Source organism: Lissotriton helveticus, chromosome 2_1 (assembly GCF_964261635.1).
Source record: "Lissotriton helveticus chromosome 2_1, aLisHel1.1, whole genome shotgun sequence".
NCBI classification, from domain to species: domain Eukaryota; kingdom Metazoa; phylum Chordata; class Amphibia; order Caudata; family Salamandridae; genus Lissotriton; species Lissotriton helveticus.
This window is the reverse complement of record NC_136059.1, coordinates 590108818-590128826: the sequence shown is the minus strand read 5'-3', so window position 1 is coordinate 590128826 and position 20009 is coordinate 590108818. Positions and strand designations below refer to the sequence as shown.

The 20009-nt window shown below is 45.5% G+C and overlaps 1 protein-coding gene across 2 annotated transcripts in view; it reads left to right on the top strand.

Annotated features, from left to right (window-relative positions):
- TNPO1 (transportin 1) overlaps positions 1 to 20009 on the top strand; it is a 1741771-nt gene that overhangs the window by 1216483 nt on the left and 505279 nt on the right. The gene's annotated exons all lie outside the window — the stretch shown is intronic.

Sequence of the window (20009 nt, the reverse complement as noted above, 5' to 3'; positions counted from 1 at the left end):
CACTTAGATCTTCCATTATGTAACACTATATTCCTAATAAATTTGCTTTTGAGTGCAACTGTTACTGATTTTAAGTTACTCAAGCTTAAAGATTAATAAGGAAATTGCTTAATCTTTGTGACATAATTTGTAATAACCACATACATGTGATTTTCAAGGGCATTGATTCTTGTAATTGTAACTGAACGTGTGCAGACCAGCTCACAAGGCACCACAAGAATATTCTGCGCTTCCAAAGAATCTTGACTTCATTCCTTGCATAAAAGAGAACCCAAGCATGAGAATATCCTGCAAGCTGCAGTTTGTTTAAACGTTCCCCGTATGGTTGGTTTGTTTACTGCACAAACTAGTGAAAACAAAAGTTAAACTGTATTCCATTTTGCGAACAGGAACTGTCCCAAAATGGGGGTAGAATCTTTCTGGGACTTATTACTGACAACACTTCGTTTGAATTATGCACAGATTAATTTAATGCCGATCACAATCAACCACAAAACAATGTTGGTGCATGAGAGTTCACACCAATTCACTATCCGAGTCACATGCGCATGAAAGTTCAAATATGAGTGTTCTTGCCAAATGTTCCAAACAGTTTGGGTCCCGACTGGCCTGGAGGTGGAGAATGACCTGGTTGATGTTGGTGCTGTTAGCTCTAGTACCCTATGAATCCTGGAGCTGTAAAGCAGCATTCTCCTGCTACTTCTGAATGTCTCATGGTGTACCTTAAATTGTGAGCTGGCCGAGATGGTCTCCGAGACCTCCAAGTCTCGTTTGATGATGAAATGTTAGGGGACATGGAACTCCTGGACTGCTATAAGGCACAAAATAATTAATTCATCCACATAGTCTGCATCTTGTGCTGACACCGTTTCTAAGGAAAACAAACGCAGCAAATGTTAAACAATGTGATTTTCCTGCCTCTATATACATCTGCACACAAATCTATAGCTTGCCCATGCCTATCTTTAGAGTGTGCCTAGGGCAGACCAAGTCCTTGAAGCTGCAAAGGCTGGGACTGAAAACCAATAAAGGACCTTTTGTCAGGGAGGTGCGCTGCCAGGCCCAAACAGGTGCAAAAAGAAACAATCCAGTCTCTGCTTTCTCAGAGTGGATCACCTCCTTAAGAAGACCCTCCATGAAAATTCTGAACACTAGTGTTCCTTCACAGCTGCATTAGAGGAAAATTAAGGATGGAGAGCAATCCTCCAGACCTCCACAATTTCAGCTTTCTAAGATTAACTCCTCCCCCACCCCCTAGCCCCAACCTCTGGTCCCTCAGAGTTCACTTCACCGCCATAATGAAACCTCCTGGGCTCAGTATCAGCTTCTTTTAGAGACCTCACCTTAATGTGCTTCTATCCTTTTTGCATGAATGGGCATTCAAAGAGTGAGGTGACCTGCTTGAACATCTCCTCATGCTGAGCTCTGAGAAGGACACTTCCACCATGACCAAAATCGGGCTGTGTCATCCACATGCTATAGTATTTCAAATACAATATATTTTGCACCAGCTAAAACCTGCTTATACGTCTTTCCTTTCTATAATTACTAGCCTTCAGAACCTGCTACTCAGAGTGTAACACTGTTGACGCCTGGTATCTTTTCATACCTTCACAGTACATGGATGCCCTCTTTTTCAGACTGGAGTGGAGCAGATGGGAAGCAGCTCCTTTATCAGTTTTTTCCCCCCACATTCTAGTGGCACCGATGAACCATTGTTTTCTTTTTTGGGGGAGGGATCTTTGTCAGTTATTTGTGGGCAGCTCATGCCACAAAGCTGTTGGATTCAAGCCATGCTCGGTGGACTAGAAGCATTTTGCAGTGACAGACCAGAAGAAATGCGGTGTGTCACGCATACGTGTGCTCTCTGTGTAATGATTACGTCAGCTTCTTTAAAACAAGCAATTGCAATGCAATAGATCTCGCATTTGCGAGAGTTTAAGCTATTGGCATTGTAAATGGCAATGCCTTTTATTTATCGGTTGTGCTAATTAACATCTTTTTGCATGCAGTGATGGAGATTTTAGGGAAGGCATTGGTCCTTCCTGGCATGCTTTTGGGCCCATGGGACATATAGAGGCACTGTTTGGGTTCCTGGCACCTAATATCCCATTGATTACTTATGGAATGCTTCCGGAGTCATGTAGAGGCCCTCACAGATTGACCTCCAAGCTGTGTCGCCAAAGCTCATGCTAGCACCGGCTGCAGCTCCACAGACTCGAAGTCCTGCTGATGAGGTTTGGCACTTCCTAGGACGGCACCAAGAACACCTTCTTTGGAGAAGCCCAGTTGGGTTGTACTTGGTTAGAGTGTTGGGTATAGACTGGTTGGGTAGAAGGTTGAGATAGGGATATGTGAGGAGGATTCCAAAGGTGGCAGTGGCTGCCTGACTGTCGGCCAAATAAATGCTTTACTCCTACCTGCAATTTACATCTTTTCAGTGACAATGAGCAAACAGCTACGAGCGATCCGCCGTGTGTTTCAGCCACATTGCCGTTCCTGTGTCTTCCTGGTGGGTTTGCCTTAAGACAAAGGGAGTTGCCCTGTGGCCCTGCTCCTTGACTTCAGGTGAACAGCCCTGGTTACAGTGTTCAGCACCTGCCGGTACTGCCCTGCCAGTGTTGTTGAAGTGGCATTTTAGGAATCTCTGGGCTTTTTGTTTTGTGGTCATGCTGATTTGCTCTGCCCCAAAACAAGCTCCAATTCCCTTGAAAACACACGTCTTAGTGCAATCGTCATATAGGTTGGCTATTTTAGATTTAGAATGGAAATTAAGCTATAAAAATACTTTTTTTTTACATCTTTAGCGTCCATATTGGTTATTTAAGAAACAAAGTTTGGATAGCTTTGGATATCTATCGTTGAATTGGGAAGAAAGTGACTCATCCCCTTTAGAAACACTGTGTTTCTACAATTTTGGTGGCAACTTTGTACATGACCTGTGGCCAAATTATGTTCATTATGCTGACACTCCTTGTATTTCTTCATTGTAATTGTCTGTAAAGCCACTACATGGTGACAGGCACACCTTATCTTTATTAACTTCTGTTATCTATGCAGAAACTTCATGTTTAATCAGAGGATTCAAGTTAGGCACTATGCATATAGGCAAGTTTTTAACCTTTGAGCACAACTCATTTAACAGTCCAGAATATTGGCATTCATAGCATTGAAACGTGGATAGAATAGCTGCCCCACCCCTTTTCTTGCTGCATCCCATACCCCACGAATAAAGTGGGAACAGTGGCATGAAGCTTTCGAGTCTTGCAGGCCGTAGAAAGTGAAATTGCACTGCTAAAAAGAAAAAGTCTTCATTAATATACAATGTGGGTTCTGAGGGTAGAAACATTCTGAAAACTCTTCATCTAGAAAAGGTACTAGTAGAGATGGCTGGGGAAGATGAGGATGGCAGTGAAGTTATTGATGAGTATGCTTCTATCGTATCTTTAATCCAAGAAAAAGCGTATTGCTGGAGCAACATACATTTCTACAGCGATCTTAAGTGCCGGGAGAACCCATCAATGAGAATCGTGGCAGTGTTATGTGCCTTGGTTGCTACGTGGATTTACAGAGACCTCAGGGATGGGATTAAACACAGTCAATTGATCGAGAAGACTAACAAGAAATTCCTGGAGCGGTTGCTATCAACTGAGGATCCAAGTTTTGAAGCAGCACTGGCTATTGCCAGGAGCATAGAAAACTCAGAGCAGTATATGAAGGAAATGAGCGTGGGGGACAACTACCAGGGAAGTGAGCCAGATTGACTGGATTTTTTTTGCAGATAATTTGACAATCTGATGGAAATAAACCCTGTTCGTATGTTAATCGCAATGCGAATTCTGTAATGTGTGACAAGGTGGACGTGTTATGATTCAGATGTGATTTGAAATCCCATGTGAGCACCGCAAAAAGTTAACCTGCTGTCAGCGCAGCTTGTTTCAAGTGTGGGAAAAAAGTCACTTTTCTAGAGAGTGTAAGTGGTGCAAAAGTCAAAAAAGGTTGTGGTGATTCCATTGTGAATGAAGGTGAAATGAAGGTGCTGTGTGAGATTATGATAACGTAATCCTGTCATCCTCCCGTGATGCCGATGGTATTATTCAAATTGCTTCTACGGGCACTGTCACAAGAAGAAAACACCCTTTTTGTGCTGTAATCATTGATGATGCCAATGTGAGGGTGATGGCCGATTCTGGCTCACCTCTCACTTTGATTGGCGAGTCTGACTTTCCTAAATTTAGTCCAAGCCTTAAAGATTCATGCTTTGAGATTTTTGCTTATGGTGGAAAGATGGTTTTTGGCCAGTTGGTTTGAATTCACTCTGAGTTTTGATGTCAAAACAATAAAAACGATTATGTATGTCACTAAGGAGGGTTCAGATCTCTTGAGATAGAATGTACAAGGAGATCTTGGCATGTTTCTTGATCCTAATCATCCTGAAATGGGTTTGTTGAAAGAACGACTTCTTCAATTGTGAAATAGTCAAGTATGCAATGTTGATGACTTCCGGTTGGGTATGTATCTATCCAGAATTTTTATCTGATATCTTGGGAAATTGAAAGGGTTTCAACACCATATTGTAAAATCAAAGCATTTTTATAGCACAGCACTATCACCCCTCGTAGTATCTGGGCACTGAGGGTGCGATGTCTCAATTGAAAAGCCAGGGTTTGAAGTTTTTTCTGAACTCCTGCAGGGTGGGTGCTGTTTGTAGATTGAAGAGCAGGTCGTTCCAGGTCTTGGTGGCAATGTAGGAGAAGGAGTGGCCTCTGTTGCGGCAGATGCAGAGGGTGATCTCATGGGTTAGCTCCGTGGAGCATAGGTTTCTTGTGGGGCGATGGAAATTCAGTCGATGCTTGATGTAGGCAGTCCTAGGTCGGTAGGGCTTTTTAGGCATGTGTGAAGCTTTGAACTGGCATCTCCTCTGGATGGGGAGCCAGTGGAGGTGTCCAAGGTGGGGGGTGATGTGGGTCCTTTTGGAGAGGTCCAGGATGAATCTGGCATTCTGTATGGTCTGGAGTCGTATGAGTAGCTTGGCGGAGATGCCAGCGTAGAGTGTTGCTGTAGTTGAGGCGGCTCGTGACGAGGGCTTGAGTGACGTTTTTTCTGATGTTGGTTGGGATCCATCTGAAGATTTTACAGAAGGTGTAGAAGCTGGCGGAGGTGAATGAGCTAACTTGCTGTTTTATGATCAGTTGGCTTTCCGGGGTGATGCCTACGTACCGTGCCTGGTCTGTTTATGTGAGTCCAAGCTCAGCCGGCCGCCAGCTGTGGTCCCAGATGGAAGTGTTCTTCTCAAAGATCAGTACTTCTGTCTTGTCAGAGTTGAGTTTAAGACAGTTGTCCCTCATCAAGTTGTCTGTGTTGATAATGGCGTTGCAAAAGTTGGTCATGGCAGTGGAGGGGGTCTTCAGAGAGCGATACGAGTTGAGTGTCATCTGCGTATGAGATCATTTTAAGGCTGTGGAATCTGACGATGGCGAGGAGGGTCATATAGGTGTTGAAGAGGGTGGGTATTGTGCTGAAGGAACATGCTGAACCAGTGGTACTCAAAGTATGCCCGGGACCCAATAAATTAAGGAAGAAGCTTAAGTCTGAATTGGACAAGTTGTGCGACTTGAGGATCATTGAGCCCCTTTGTTTACTTGCACGCAAGTCTGACAATACCTTGAGGCTATATGTAGACGTGCACAATTGGAATTGAGGCTATGCGTAGATGTGTGCGATTTGAATTCAAACATTTAGGTTGATAGTCCGCCACTTCCTAACATAAATTAACTTATGACTACTCTTAAGGGGAACTGTAATGTTTGCTTCAGCTCAGCGACACACCATCAGGTAGAGTTGTGTGAGTTTGTGTGTTACACCAAAATAGGCTTTTAGTATAAGTGTGTGCTTTTTGGTTTGACATCTGCATCCACAGTGTTCCAAAGAATAATGAGCAATCTTTTCAAAGCCATTCCAGGGGTAGCATATTTTCAGGATGATATTCTAATTTATGGTAATGATGAATGTGAGCATAATGAAAGACTGAGGAAAGTGTTGGGAATTCTAAAAAAAACTACCTTAATCTTAAAGAAGGACAAATGGAAGTTTCGCCAAAATGGAGTAGATTATTCAGGTCATCATGTGTCTGGTGATGGTGCGGAGCCTAACATGAAAATTCTGAAAGCAATTGAGGAAGCTCCTGCGCCCAAAGATAAGGATCAGCTTAAATCTCTCCTTAGTGTAATTGAATACTGTGCTACATTTGTTAAACATTTGGCTGTAAAGCTTTGTGTTAGCGAAAGGGAATGCTAGTTATGATTGGGTTAGCAAGTGTGAAGAAGTTTCTGATGATATATAAAAAAGGACACAGTTTCTGCTCATCCTCCTGAAGCATTTGATACTCGGGATATCTGTCTGGTTAGTACGGACATCAGTAGTTGTAGTTTGGGGTAGTACTAATGCAGCGAAGGAGCTGTGGCAAGGAAGAAGTTATTGAATTTGTATCTAGGACATTATATGCAGCTGAGTCCACATACTCCACAGTTGAAAAGTAAGTGTTAGGTTTATGGTGGGGTGTTCAGCTTTTCAAGATTTCAAGAATTTTGTGTGGGGAAGATGGTTCATATCGCGTACAGACCATAAACCTCTGGTGAAATTGTTTTGCACACGTAAATGTAGGCAATAACTAACCATATTGGTAAGTGACAGTACAGGCTTCAATAGTATCAGTATAAGTTTGGATTATACCTGGAAGGAAAAGTTTTGTTGCTGACTATCACATTTTCCAGTAAAATCTGAGTTAGCAGTGGAGTATGGTGATGACGATTTGGAATTTGTATGTCCTGTAAAGACAATTACTTGTGGTAATTTAGTGGAAGATGAACGGAAGTCTGTAAAAAAAGACAGTGTTATACAGAAGGTCATTGAGTATGTTTCAAGTTGTTAGCCCAAATTGACTTGGATGAGTTTCTAGTACCATATTGGTGGTCAGCTAACAAGTTGACTCTGATAAATGGTATACTGTGTATGGGCGAGCGCTTAGTTCTTCCTCAGACACTTATATCTAGAGTGCTCAATTTAGCTCATGAAGGGCATAAAGGAATTCAGGAAGTGAAACGCAGAATCAAAGAAGATTTCTGGTGGCCTGCAATAGAGCATTGTATGAGAAACTAGCGCTTGTATGTTAAGAGATAAATCGCAGGTTACTGTACCCTCCTCCGTTCTACATATTACAAGCAGTGGGTTTCCATGGTGGACATTATCATTTGATATATCTTGACCATTTGGAATGTTTGGGAGTCCTCCCAAGAATGTTCTAGTATTAGTAGACTATATGTCAAAATGGACTGAGGTCAAATTTGTCAACAGTGTCAATTCTGGAGTTGTCATCGAGTTTTCCCTTTAAGTGTTCCTCAGAAGGTTTTTTTTAGGAATTGGTATCTGATAACAGTTCTCCGTTAATGTCAAAAGAAAACAATGAGCTGCACCTCAATCCCCCTAGCCTGCCATGGTCTAACATTCCTAAAACCTTTTTTAATGAAACTTGGGGGCAATGAGCTAGTAAAGGAGTAAAGCCAGCTCAAATTTTAGTAAAGTCACATGCACTTTATAACCTGACTCAATTGAGATCTTCTTTGCATTAATTAAACGCACTTTATAAACCGAAAATAAGGAAGATCTTCGAAAATTCCTCCTGTAAGCCACATGGATGGATCCAAAGGTGGCAAACAAAAAACGAGGACTTCGATGTTTTTACACTCAAGAAGTCTAAATGTGTAAAGTTTTTAACCATTTGAATTATTGACAAGTTTATATTGAATAACTATGCAAATAAATGAACTTTGAATGAGTTTTTTGAGAAGAATGGTATCACGCGCATCAATACTTCATTATAACATCCCACAGCAGCGGTCTTGTTGGGAGGTTTAACTGAATTATTAAAGATCAATTACAATTGGCTTTGGTAAATGGTTTATCTTCAAGGAAATTATTTAAAGATATGTTATGGGCAATGAGAACTACTCCTCACATTAGGACTGGAATTGTATTCCCTATTAAGGGGCAGAGTTGCTGGATCAAGCTTGAATAAGGAGTAGATGGGTGGGAAGTGTTTGGACATGAATAAAGTGAAGAATGTGCTAGATGTAAGGTGGAGTGTGCAAGAGAGACCTGGTACAAATGCGGACGGTCAAATGAAAAGAGTTAGTGTAGAAGTGGGCGATTATGCAAGGATAAAAATTCCTTGACATGTCCAAAAAGGTCATTCCAAATTTCTGCTCCTCTCTTAGCTTAACAAGTAAAAGACCAGGTTGTGGTCCTTGACAATGGCAAAGAATGGAACAAAAGTATGGTGGTTGTGTTGCCAAGAGCTAAAGTGGAGTTTGTTCATGAAAGACTGGGGCCAGAACAGTCCAGTGCTCAGTCCATTCCAGTCAAAGATCAGACCCCTGGAAAATCCAATGATTCATCCATTCCCGTCAAGGATCTGTACCTCTCCGGTTTTCACAGAAGAGAAAGTTATGCCCTCCACAAAGGAAGCTTTTGCCTTTAAAATTGAAGATTATGTTATGACAACTGTTCTTGGTGTTATCAATGTTCTTTGTCCTAACTCTGTTTACTTATCATTTTGGTGTTAAATAGATTATAGCATGTTGGGTGACACGTTTATGTCCAAGACAAATTTGTTTCTCTTTATTGCAGGGATATATATACAAATGATTGTTTTGTTGTTATTCTATTGTGTTATGAAGAAGGAGATGTTGGGTTGTACTTTTTTAGAATGTTGGGCATGGAATGGTTGGGTAGAATGTTGAGAGATGGATGTGTGAGGAGACTTGCAAGGGTGAGAGTTGCTGCCTGACTGTCCGTGCTGTCGTAGGAATGAATACTTTACTCCTGCCTGAAGGTGTTGTCTTTTCAAGCCCCTATTAAAATGTAGGGATGTCATACATATATCTATAAGGGAAGCTTAAATGATAGTAAAAGATGAAAGATTTTCCTTTACGGTCACACGAACTATGTTGTCAGGTAGTCAGCCGAAAACGCCGGGGTGGTGGGACGAGGCACCCTACAAAGCAACGGATATGGCTAGGAGGTGGGAAAAGAGTCTGAAAGTCCTCAGCTGGAATGTTAACGGGTTAGGTGACAGACTCAAACGCACTATAGTCCTACAATTCATCAAGCGACACCAGCCAGACGTAGTACTAATGCAAGAAACTCATCTGATGGGGAATGTATGTCAGGCCCTAAACAGGTGGGGCTACACTCTAGCAGCTCACTCTGGCTTCACCTCCGGCTCCAGGGGGGTGGGGATCCTCCTGCGTCGCTCACTGCCCCTCCATATTGACCTCACTAAAATTGACCCACAGGGCCGCTTCACGGCTATATCTGGACGGTGGGAGGGCCGCACACTTAACTTACTTTCTGTCTACATTCCGCCTGGCCTCCAAACTCGGGCCTTCGCGGACCTAGGCACACTACTCCTCTCCTGATGGTCAATTGGTGCTGGGTGGGGACTTTAATGCAGTAGTGTTCGGGACCCCGGATAGGCAGCCCCCTAGAGATCTGCCCCAAGGACAGAGGTGGCTGGCGGACTTTCTCGAGGCCTTCGGGCTCACAGATGTCTGGCGCCTGCTCCATCCTGCAGACAGCCACTTTACCTTTTTCTCTGGGTCGCACCATTCCTTTTTGCGCCTAGATTACATCCTTACTGTGCTACAACATGACATGACAATACGGGAGGCAACACTTCTAGGGGCATCTTGGAAACAGCCGTGAGGGCTGCATAGCACCAATAAACGCCTGGCATTTAAAACACTAGGACACCAAAAAGAAGATATCCAACTCCATCACACAGTACTTCAACAATAATGTTGGCTCAGTTGACTCCCCCGTCATCTTGTGGGAGGCATTTAAACCCGTGATTAGGGGGGAGGCGCTCTCAACCATCTCGATTAGACGGAAAGAACAATGTAGACAGGTCACAACACTTGAGGGAGATCTCGAAGATCTAGAGAGGGAGGCGCTAGAAACTGGGGCCAGGGAAGTTAGTCACAAACTGCAGTTGAAGGTGGCGGAGTACAGAGCACTGGTTACCCAAGAAGCTCAGAATGTGGCCCGGCATAAGATGGGTAGGCTTTATGATCAAGGCGACAAAGCCGGGAAACTTATAGCCTGGCTCGAGAAAAGACAGCAGGCCAGTAGGGTGGTGCCGGAAATACGGACTGAGTCAGGGATCGTAGTTACAGAGCCTCGGGGGATAGTGGAAGAGTTTGCGAGACACTACCAACAGGTCTACAGGCGAGAGTCAGATCGCCCGGAGGAGGACTCTATAGACCTCCTAACCGATATTCGGATGCCTTCCCTATCAGATGAAGACCGGGAGGCCATGGATAGCCCGCTTACTGAGGCCGAACTACAGCGTGCAATAGGAGACCTCCGCCCTGGTAAGGCTCTAGGACCCAATGGCCTTCCAATAGAAATTTACAAGCTAAAACCTGATGTCACCAGTAAGTACTTGAAACTCATGTTCGACGAGAGTAGGGAGAAAGGGGTGCTGCCGCGTGATCAGCGCATAGCGACCATAGTGGCAATACCGAAAGAAGGGAAACCCAAAGACTCATGTGCGTCATATAGACCAATCTCGCTCCTCAATGCGGAGCCCAAAATACTGGCCAAAACGCTTGCTAATAGGCTAAAATCGGTGCTTCCTTCGTTGATCCACCCTGACCAATCGGGGTTCATGCCCCATCGCAACACGGCCCTCAACATCAGACGGCTACATGGCGTACTGGGGCAGCGCCACAGACTACAGGAGGACGCGGTGGTGGTCTCTCTGGACGCCACCATGGCATTCGACACCCTAGAGTGGCCATATATGTTCGCAGTCCTGCGTAAACTGGGCTTTGGACCTCACTTTATAGCGTGGGTGCGTCTCCTATATGCAGAGCCCCTGGCACAGGTACTGGTAAACAACAAGGTGTCTGAGGTTTTCACACTTGAGAGAGGGACTAGACAGGATTGCCCCCTCTCTCCTCTTCTCTTCGCCCTTTCCCTTGAGCCGCTCGCAGCCTGGATACGGCAGGACGTTTACTTGAAGGGCATAGTCTGGACGGAAGGGTGGGAGGACAAAATATCCCTCTACGCCGACGACATCCTCTTGTATCTTTGCAGACCGCGCAGGTCGATAATGGCAGCACTCGATATATTTGCCAGCTTCGGTCGCAACTCTGGCTTCCGGGTCAACTGGAGCAAATCATATCTCTACGTCCTACATGGTGACCCTCCGAGGCTCCCGGACACGTGCCCTATCACGGTGGCAGAGGACGGGTTCAAGTACCTGGGAGTGTACATAACCACGAACAAGGCCCTACTATATGATCTAAACCTCAAACCGCCGTTAAGTCGGCTCCAAAGGGAGGCCAAATCCTGGCAGCACCTACCACTGTCCCTATTGGGTTCGGCAGCCTTATTTAAGATGCTAGCGCTGCCACGCTTTCTCTATGCGCTATAGAATTATCCAGACTTAGTCCCTAACACCTACTTTGTAGCAATCGAGGCGGCGCAGCGCGACCTCCTCTGGGCCGGGTCACCCCGAATCGCATTGACCAAACTAACGCTGGGGTGGTATGATGGCGGTATAGCCCTCCCAGACATTCGCAAGTATTACTGGGCAGCCCACCTCCCAGCAATCAACCAAGGGACGTATGGCGATGGGAACGATCCCGCCTACGGTATGGACAGATGGTTGCTCCCCGGGGGGAACTACGAGATAGCACTCTACTCCAAACGGGGTGCACGTCAACTCACTGGCCCTACACTACACTCGGTACAGGTCTGGCACACTGCTCAGAGGAAGCTCGGATGGTCAGGAGTCCTTACAATGGCCATGCCACTTTGGGCCTCCGAAAAACTAGGCATCCTGGGACGTACCAAGGTCTTCCGCAACTGGGACTTGATCGGAATCTCCCAAATCAAGGACATCTGGGGCCCTAAAGGGATCCACACGTTCGCCCACTTACGGGACACATACGAGCTGGCGCAAACTGAATACTACAGATACTTACAGGTGAGACACTCCCTACAGGCTAATATCCCACCAGAGACTAAATTACCACAATCCTCCCCGCTTGAGGATAGACTACATGATGGGCACATGACGGCACACGCCATATCACTTACATACAAAAAACTAATCAATCCACCCCCCTGATATGCTCCTACCCCTTAGAGAGAAATGGGTTGCTGATGGGCTTGAGATAGATGAAGAAGAGTGGATGTATGCCTTGGCTTCACCACGTGAGGTCGCGATATCGGCCCGCCTGCGACTAATCCAACTGAAGATACTACATAGAATATATATCTCTTGTACTAGGCTACACCTAATGGGGAGGGCTGACACTGTACTCTTCAGGAGGGGATGTGGTGGCACGGGGTACCTTCTTCCATGTATTATGGGGCTGCCCGAAGATTCAACGGTATTGGAGAAGGGTGGTGCAGTGTATGCAGGAGGTATGGGAGGTGGAGATTCGCCCAGAGGCCAAGAGGTGTCTCCTCAATATATGGGAGCCAACGGACCTGCCACCGAAAGGGAGGCTCTGGGCGACGCTCGGACAAATGGTAGCAAAAAGGAACATTGCCAAACTCTGGGGAAGCCCTGATCCACCGAAACTTACAGACTGGCACAGTGATATGGACTGGTGTATGCTACAGGAAAAGACTGTGTATGTGGCGAGAGGGTGTCCCCGAAAATGGGTGGAAGTATGGTCCAATTGGAACAATTTCAGGGGGGGCATCTGCAAGCCTCCGTCCACCACACAAGCTCGCACAGAAGATATGTAAGGACCCTAACGACCTTGTGGTTCCAGGTGCTTTAGAGTTGGGAACTATAATTGCATCGCCGGTACAGAGGTGAACTTACTGTGCTCAACGTGGTGACCGTGTTGGTTTTGGGGGGGGGGGGGGGGTGTTGGTTCGATTGTTAGGCGTCATTTGACGATATTCTTGAAACATGCTCTTGTTTTTATGGCTATAAAAAAGGAAAAATCAGACCTTCACTATCCTCCTCTAAACCGTGAGACACTTGCACTCTATAACGCCCCCGGGATGATGGCAATGGGCTGTGTAATATCTGAAGCAATGCATGTGTTCCATACTATGCGGCCAGCCCGAGGGGTTGTAGGCTGGAAGCTGTGTATCATGGAAGATCACAATAAAGGTCTTTAAAATAAAAATAAAATAAAAAAAAAGAGGAAAGATTTGGGGGGGGGGTGGGGATGCTTCCAGCAACATTTATTGACATACTGTGCACAAGCTTGTTTCTAAGCCAGTGTATTTGCTTGCCATCATAAAACATGGCACTGTTGACAGCAGCAAGGTAGCCAACTAGCTCACTACTCTTTTGACAGTCAACAGACTTCTTAGATCTGCAAAGCACAAGCTGGTTAGGTATGTCTTCTGAGATGAAGTGCCCCTCATAGCTGGCTGCACCTGAGGAGGTGCTGTGAAACGTGGCTGACTCTTTGGAGTCTCCCGGCCTGCTGTAGAAGCAAAGTCCAAACTTTTGATAGGTCTTGCTTCCTTCACCTGTTTCTTCTGAGACCTTAATATCATTTAATGAGGAGCAAATGGATCCAGTGATAGCTGCTTGGGAAAAGTCCACTTCAGCACCTGTAGTTAATCGCCTTGTGATGCAGCAGTCAAGACCAGCGTCCGCTGACCCAGCCTTCTTGTGTAGTCTAGTTAGGTAGTCCTGCTCGTGTTCACAGCAAACCCCCAGCGTGTTTCCTACAGTGCAGTCAGAAAGGGAGGCAGTTAGGGAAAAAAATGTGGGCAGCATTTTAGCAGACTGATTCCAAAATGTAGCATCTTTGCTGGGGAAGATTACTCATGTCTTTTGGCCCCCTCGAGGACCATTTGCGGAGGTGATTCCTGATGAGCATGTTATTAGAGCTAGCCCAGTCTCAGCATTTCAGAGCTTTAGGCACCTCTGGCCCTTAGAAGACATGCTTGGTTTCGATCGACCGGCTTTTGCAGTGATGTCAAAACTGTGTTGATGGACATGCCATTTGAAAGGTAAGACGTTTTACAGTCAAAGCTGATGATGCACACATTATTTTCAGAGTGACCGGAGCAACGGCCATGTTTTTAGGTGCTCAGTCAGCGACTCCCGTCTGAGCAAATCCTCGGGGTGACAAATGCAAAAACAACAGTTGATGGACAGAATGCAGAACAATGTCATACATTCACCCCAGTACAGAGATCTGGGATTCAAGCTAGCCTGGCTGATGATGGCTGATTAGTCAGAAACCGGTCCCAGGATGCTTGTTTCCGGTCCAGGGAAGACATGGCTTGGCAGTTCAGTCTGGACTGTTCCCATGAGGCACAGGGTTAGACTGATTTCCATATGGCCATGTCTGAACTGGGGTGGCGGAGTGAGCTAAAGAATGATGATGGATTAAACTCAGATCAGTTGACTGGGGGTGAGTGCTTGCATTGTTCAACACTCCGTCCATCATCCCCTTTGGATTTGCTTTGCTCGCCCTAAGTTGGCAGGGTATGCCCAGGCGTGGGTCCCTTCCTCACTTTGCCACTGGATTCAAGCTAGCCTGGCTGATGACGGCTGATTAGCCAGAAACTGCTCCCAGGATGCTTGTTTCCGGTCCAGGGAAGACGTGGCTTGGCAGTTCGGGCTGGACTGTTCCCATGAGGCACAGGGTCAGACTGATTTGCATATGACCATGTCTGAACTGGGGTGGCGGAGTGAGTTAAAGGATGATGATGGATTAAACTCAGATCAGTTGACTGGGGGTGAGTGTTTGCATTGTTTAATACTCCATCCATCATCCCCTTTGGTTTTGCTTTACCGCCAATTCATGACATTTTGATGCCTCTCCAGAGACTTCCAATTTTGCCAGCATCCATCTTCTCAGCAACAGTACAGAGGCAGAGACTACCAGATGCAGCAGCCCTCCTCCTCTTACCTGGAATAGGACTTTAGTTTCCCTCCCTTAAAGCACTGTGTGCAGCCTGTGGGAGGATAGGTGTCCGCCTTTCCACAGGCCAGGAAGGACATAATCTGATCAATGAATCTTTCTGGTTGTAGAACAGCAGCATAGCCTATGTTCCAGCAGATCCTTTTCCAGATCCTTCAATCAAATAACCATTTGTTTATCCTGCAGCACTAGGTGGCATACCTGTGGCCAAAGAGAGCAGAGCAGAGCAGTGTAGTGCAGTGCAGTGCAGTTCAGAGCAGGTTCCCAGGAAAGGGTGTCCGTCTGTCGCCAATCCTAGACCTTGAGCATTTGAACTTTATTTTCAGCAGGGAAACGTTCAAGATGCTGTCCCTGGTGCTCGAAGTGAAAGACTGGAAAGGATCTCGCAGCTTGCAGGATATGTAGTTTCACATACCAATACTACAGTCACACGTGTGGTACACCTGCACTTTGTGGTTGTTTACGTTCACTACCTGTTTGCTGTACTTGAAATCGGTTCGACACCTTCACGCCGAGCCTTCACAAAGGTGATGGTTGTGGCCCATCTCAGGAGGATAGGGATCTCAACATTACCAAACCTGGACGACTGGTTGCGCAAAGCCAATTCACTGGAGATAGTGTTAAATCTCCTGCAGAAAACAGCATCCCCACTATTTGAATTGGGCTCTTCCATCAGCGTACCCAGATCTCACCTCGAGCCCTCTCCGTGCCTCCTGTTTATAGGGGCAGTGATGTACACCTCTTTGAGAGCTTTCCCTCCTCAAAGGATCTGTAACATTCGGGATATGATTTATGTTGCGTAAGGGAGGTAGTGTTTCAGCCCTGTAGGTCCTCCACCAGCTCGATCTGCTGGCTTACTGCATCCTCCTGCTCATATACTCACTCCGATAAACAAAGACTCTCCAGTGGTGCCCCTGCAAGGAGTAGGTTCAATTTGGGGGATATCTGACAGATACCTTGTAGTCTCCCATTGAAGTTTTCTGGGACACTGCAGAGGATCTAGTGTCAGAGCACCTGTCTCAGGGGGTTATCCTTCTGCCCCACCAGCCGTGACTTTGGGAGTGACGTGTCCACTCCTGGGTTCACCGCGCATCTAAAGAAGATGGATATCTGAGACCTCTGGTTTCCTGAAGAGCAGGTGGTGCACATCAGCCTGCTGAAAAAAAAGTATGATTTGGCTGTTGCTCAAGACCTTTCTCTCTTCCTTTCACAATCAATCTGTCAAGATCCTCTTGGACAATGTACATGTGATGTGGAATGTCACCCTGTATTGAGCAGTGGTGTCTGTAAATCTGCCTTTCAGACAAGCCATTCATATTCAAAGCTCCCATCGTGATCAGGTTTTTAAAGGGACGTACTAATTTGTTTCTGCCCCCATGGGTGTTCATCCTTGTGCTGACCTGTGTGTGTGTGTGTGTGTTTAGTTGTTGCAGTTTTACTAAGCGTCTTCTTAGCACAAGGACATCAGAGCACTTTAAAAAAAAGCACCAGATTACATTACACGAGGTCAGGTTCATATTTTCTTTCTTTGGGGGGTGGGGCGGTGAGGACATGGGGAGAGTAAATGATTTGCCCAGAATCACTGGATGCTGAGCCAATGATCAGACTTGAACGTAGTTCCCCATTTCTAAATGTGGCAGCTCTGCACGTTAAGCCACATCTCTCCGTGGACTCTTCTTTTGAGCTTCTTGATTTAAGCCGCATTTGCCGGTTCAGATTGCTAACATTAAAAACTGTTTATCTTGTGGCTCTTCATTGAGTTGCAGGCAATATGCATCTGTGCGCTTTACACATATTTCTTCCGGGACAAGTTAGTTCTCACTGCTAAAGCCGCTTTTTTTCCCAATGGTCTTGACCCCATTTCCATCTCAATCTGTTACCCTCCTAATCTTCTATCCTCCATCTCACCCGATCAAAGAAGAGATTGCCCCAACTGAACCACAGAATTGTTGTTGGTTTTTACGTGGCCCTCATTAAAGAGATCACGGCTTATGACCATCTCTTTGTGGAGTACACAGGCCGCATTAAAGGCAGTATAAAGGAGAATCTTATCCCATGGATAATTCTCTGCATAAAGATGTGCTATGACCTCGCACTAGAAGAAGCCTAAGTCTGTACGATCAGATCAAAGTCTTCAACCTCAGCGCTTGCCAGGGGGTTCCTGTGGCTGGGAACTGTTGCGCAGAGACATTGGCTTCCCTCCACACCGTCCCCCAACATTGTTTCATTCATAGGTGAGAAAGGATGGTCATTTTAAGTGTTCATTAGTAAAGGATTTCCTCATTTGACCATTCCTTCTGCCCCACTGCCTGGGAGGGATGCTGCTTTGAAATCTATTCAACACATGAGGAATCTGCAAGTAGAAGTGTACAGAAAAAGCTACTGCTGCTTGGTAGCAATCTTTTTTGTGTATACTTTGTCTATCTTTTAGGACCGAGAAGTATGAGGGATCTGTGTGAACTCTCAAGGCAGTCATAGGCCACATTAAACGGGTTCCAATTTAGATTGTTTCACTGCCTCAGATTTATCGCTATTTCCTCATCTTGGTCTATAAGGGCACAAACAAATGGGTGGAAACTGGTGTTGTGAACCAGGATAAGCACTGGTATTGCACCCGGTGGCAAGTTGGAGCCCACGCCCCCTTCTTCAGGAGAGCTATGGAAATGTTTCCAGATATAGTCTAGCACCTTGAGATTATTCTGTTGGTGAGAACTCTGCAGGTAGATATTGTGTCCACTAGAAAGATTGTTACCTAATATAAGTAACCTTTTCTTCTGGCAGCCTTGCCTTGGCCCTGCAAAGACTTCCTGCCTTCTGGGCCAGTGCATCCTTGCCCTATGAGAGCAGGCAAAACATATTGGTATACCTGACAAAATTAAAAAATCCCTCTTTTTGATCTGGTCAACAATTGTTTGGATGCCTTAAAAACAATGTGAAGCGCGGCCTGAACTGTGAGCACACAATGGCTCAGTTCATGGGCACAGCCATCACACTGCACCTTCACGCTTGAATGCGTTCCATTCTGGAAATATCCAAGCAGCATTTCAATGTCCAACAGCATTTTGGAGAGAAGGCAGACCACTCCCTGGAGTCCTTCAAAATCAGCAGTGGCTCATTTCACTCGCTGGTCCTAGTCTCCTCAGGTAAAGAGCAGCCCAGTGTGTTTTAAGCCGTCTCCAGGGCACAACAATAATTACAGCGCTAATATTTGCAGCAGATTCTGAAGCTGCACCAAATGTACAACTTCTTTTGGGCTGTCGTGTATCTAGGAGACACCATTGCTAGCACCAGCAGCTTCACTCACCAGTATAATCTGCTGGCTTTAACTCAAAACCTTTCACTACCCCTCTATGCCTCCAACTTCTCCAATTTCTCCACCAGTTGGGAAACGATCACCGATCCAGCTATTCTAAAAGGTCTTAAGCTCTCCCCTTTCTGCCCTCCCCTCCAAACCTCTGTCCTTCCACTAGAACGTGTTCTCTGGCAAACAATTTGATTTTAGAGCCAGAAGTTTGTGCTTTGCTGAACAAAGGCTCCTTAGAGGTGTGATGCCGGTGGCGAAAAAGGGCACTTGATTTTGCTTCCTTTATTTCTTCGATCCCTAAGATGGACGAGAGGTCAGAGATCCCTCTGGACGTTCCCCTCTTAAACCTTTTCATTCAGTTTGACAAGCTGATGCTGCTGGCCATAAGCCAGATCTTCGTAGCCCTTTATGTGAGTAATTGTTCCTGGACCTCCAGAACATCATCTTTCATCTACCAGTCCTACCTGCTCACAGGCACTTCATTATGGGCGCCATGGAGTCTTGCACTGCCATTGCACAGTTCCTGATGTTTGGATTGACTAGTCTACGAGTTTTAGGCAAGGTGATACCTTGGTTGTAACTTCATTACAGTAGTTAGGGGCTCATTGTATTTCTGTGCTTGGGCAACTGACTGATAAAGAAAGAATCTCCTGCACTTGCCACAGAACAGCATTAGCACACCATAACTATTTTTCATAACCTTTGCTTCACTGTCTGTACTCAGAAATCCAGTCTTGCAGTTACAATGAAGCAGAGGTTAACAAGAGCTGTGCTAGGCATGCCCCTTATGAAGGCCCTCGCTCAGAGGACCACAGATAACCTGGATGTTTTTGCAGACAACAGCCTTGCTTTCATCAGTCCTACACCAGTAAGTCCTGATAGCTTAACACATCCTGTTGTTGCTGCATGCCGGATGGTGAATTAAAGCCCTTAAATTGTGCCTAAGGAAGAAATACATACACATCAAGGTATCCTCTCAGCTTGGGTGCAGATGTTCCACTATCAACTGGAATCTGCACATGCCAAGGTCAGAAGCTGAACACATGGAGTTTGAGTGGCATGAACCAGAGCCCTACATCTTGCCGCCTGAAGTGCCACATGTCATCTTAGACACCAGAAAACCTGCCATAAAATTCATATGTCGGTCACGGGAACAAGTTTTTAAATCAGAGTTTAAAGTCTGAACCAATTTAATTCACGCCTTTATACCTCACTTCTCTCTAACAGTGGATAGTGTGAAAGGCTATTTGGCTTCCCCATACTCATTCGCTTTATTTATGTTACCACTAGTGGCGGATTTGCTGAAAGATTACATCTAGTTTACTCCCGCTCTGTTTATTGTTTCCCCAGAGAGATGTGAATTTCTGAAGGCATAGCATTTCAAGCCAGTGCACAGCTTCTTGGTGGAACTTCAGGCAACAATCCGCTTCTGATTCTGACTGAATACTGTCTTTTTAGTGGCAAGAACTTTGATCCAAATGTGGATCTCCAGGGTTTTGTTAAACCACCATTCAATTTTCTGTCCAAATAAACCATATCTTTGTACTCAGCAATTTTTCTTGGCAAAAGTAGTATCTGCCTTTTACATGGGCCCCTCCCATTACTCTTTAATTTTAAATGTATCCTCCTACTAAGGAAGAGGAGCAGCTGCATAGAACGGACCCCAGACTTGCAGTGTCTTAATACATTAGCTGCATACAATTATACCAAAATGATCCGTTTTTGTG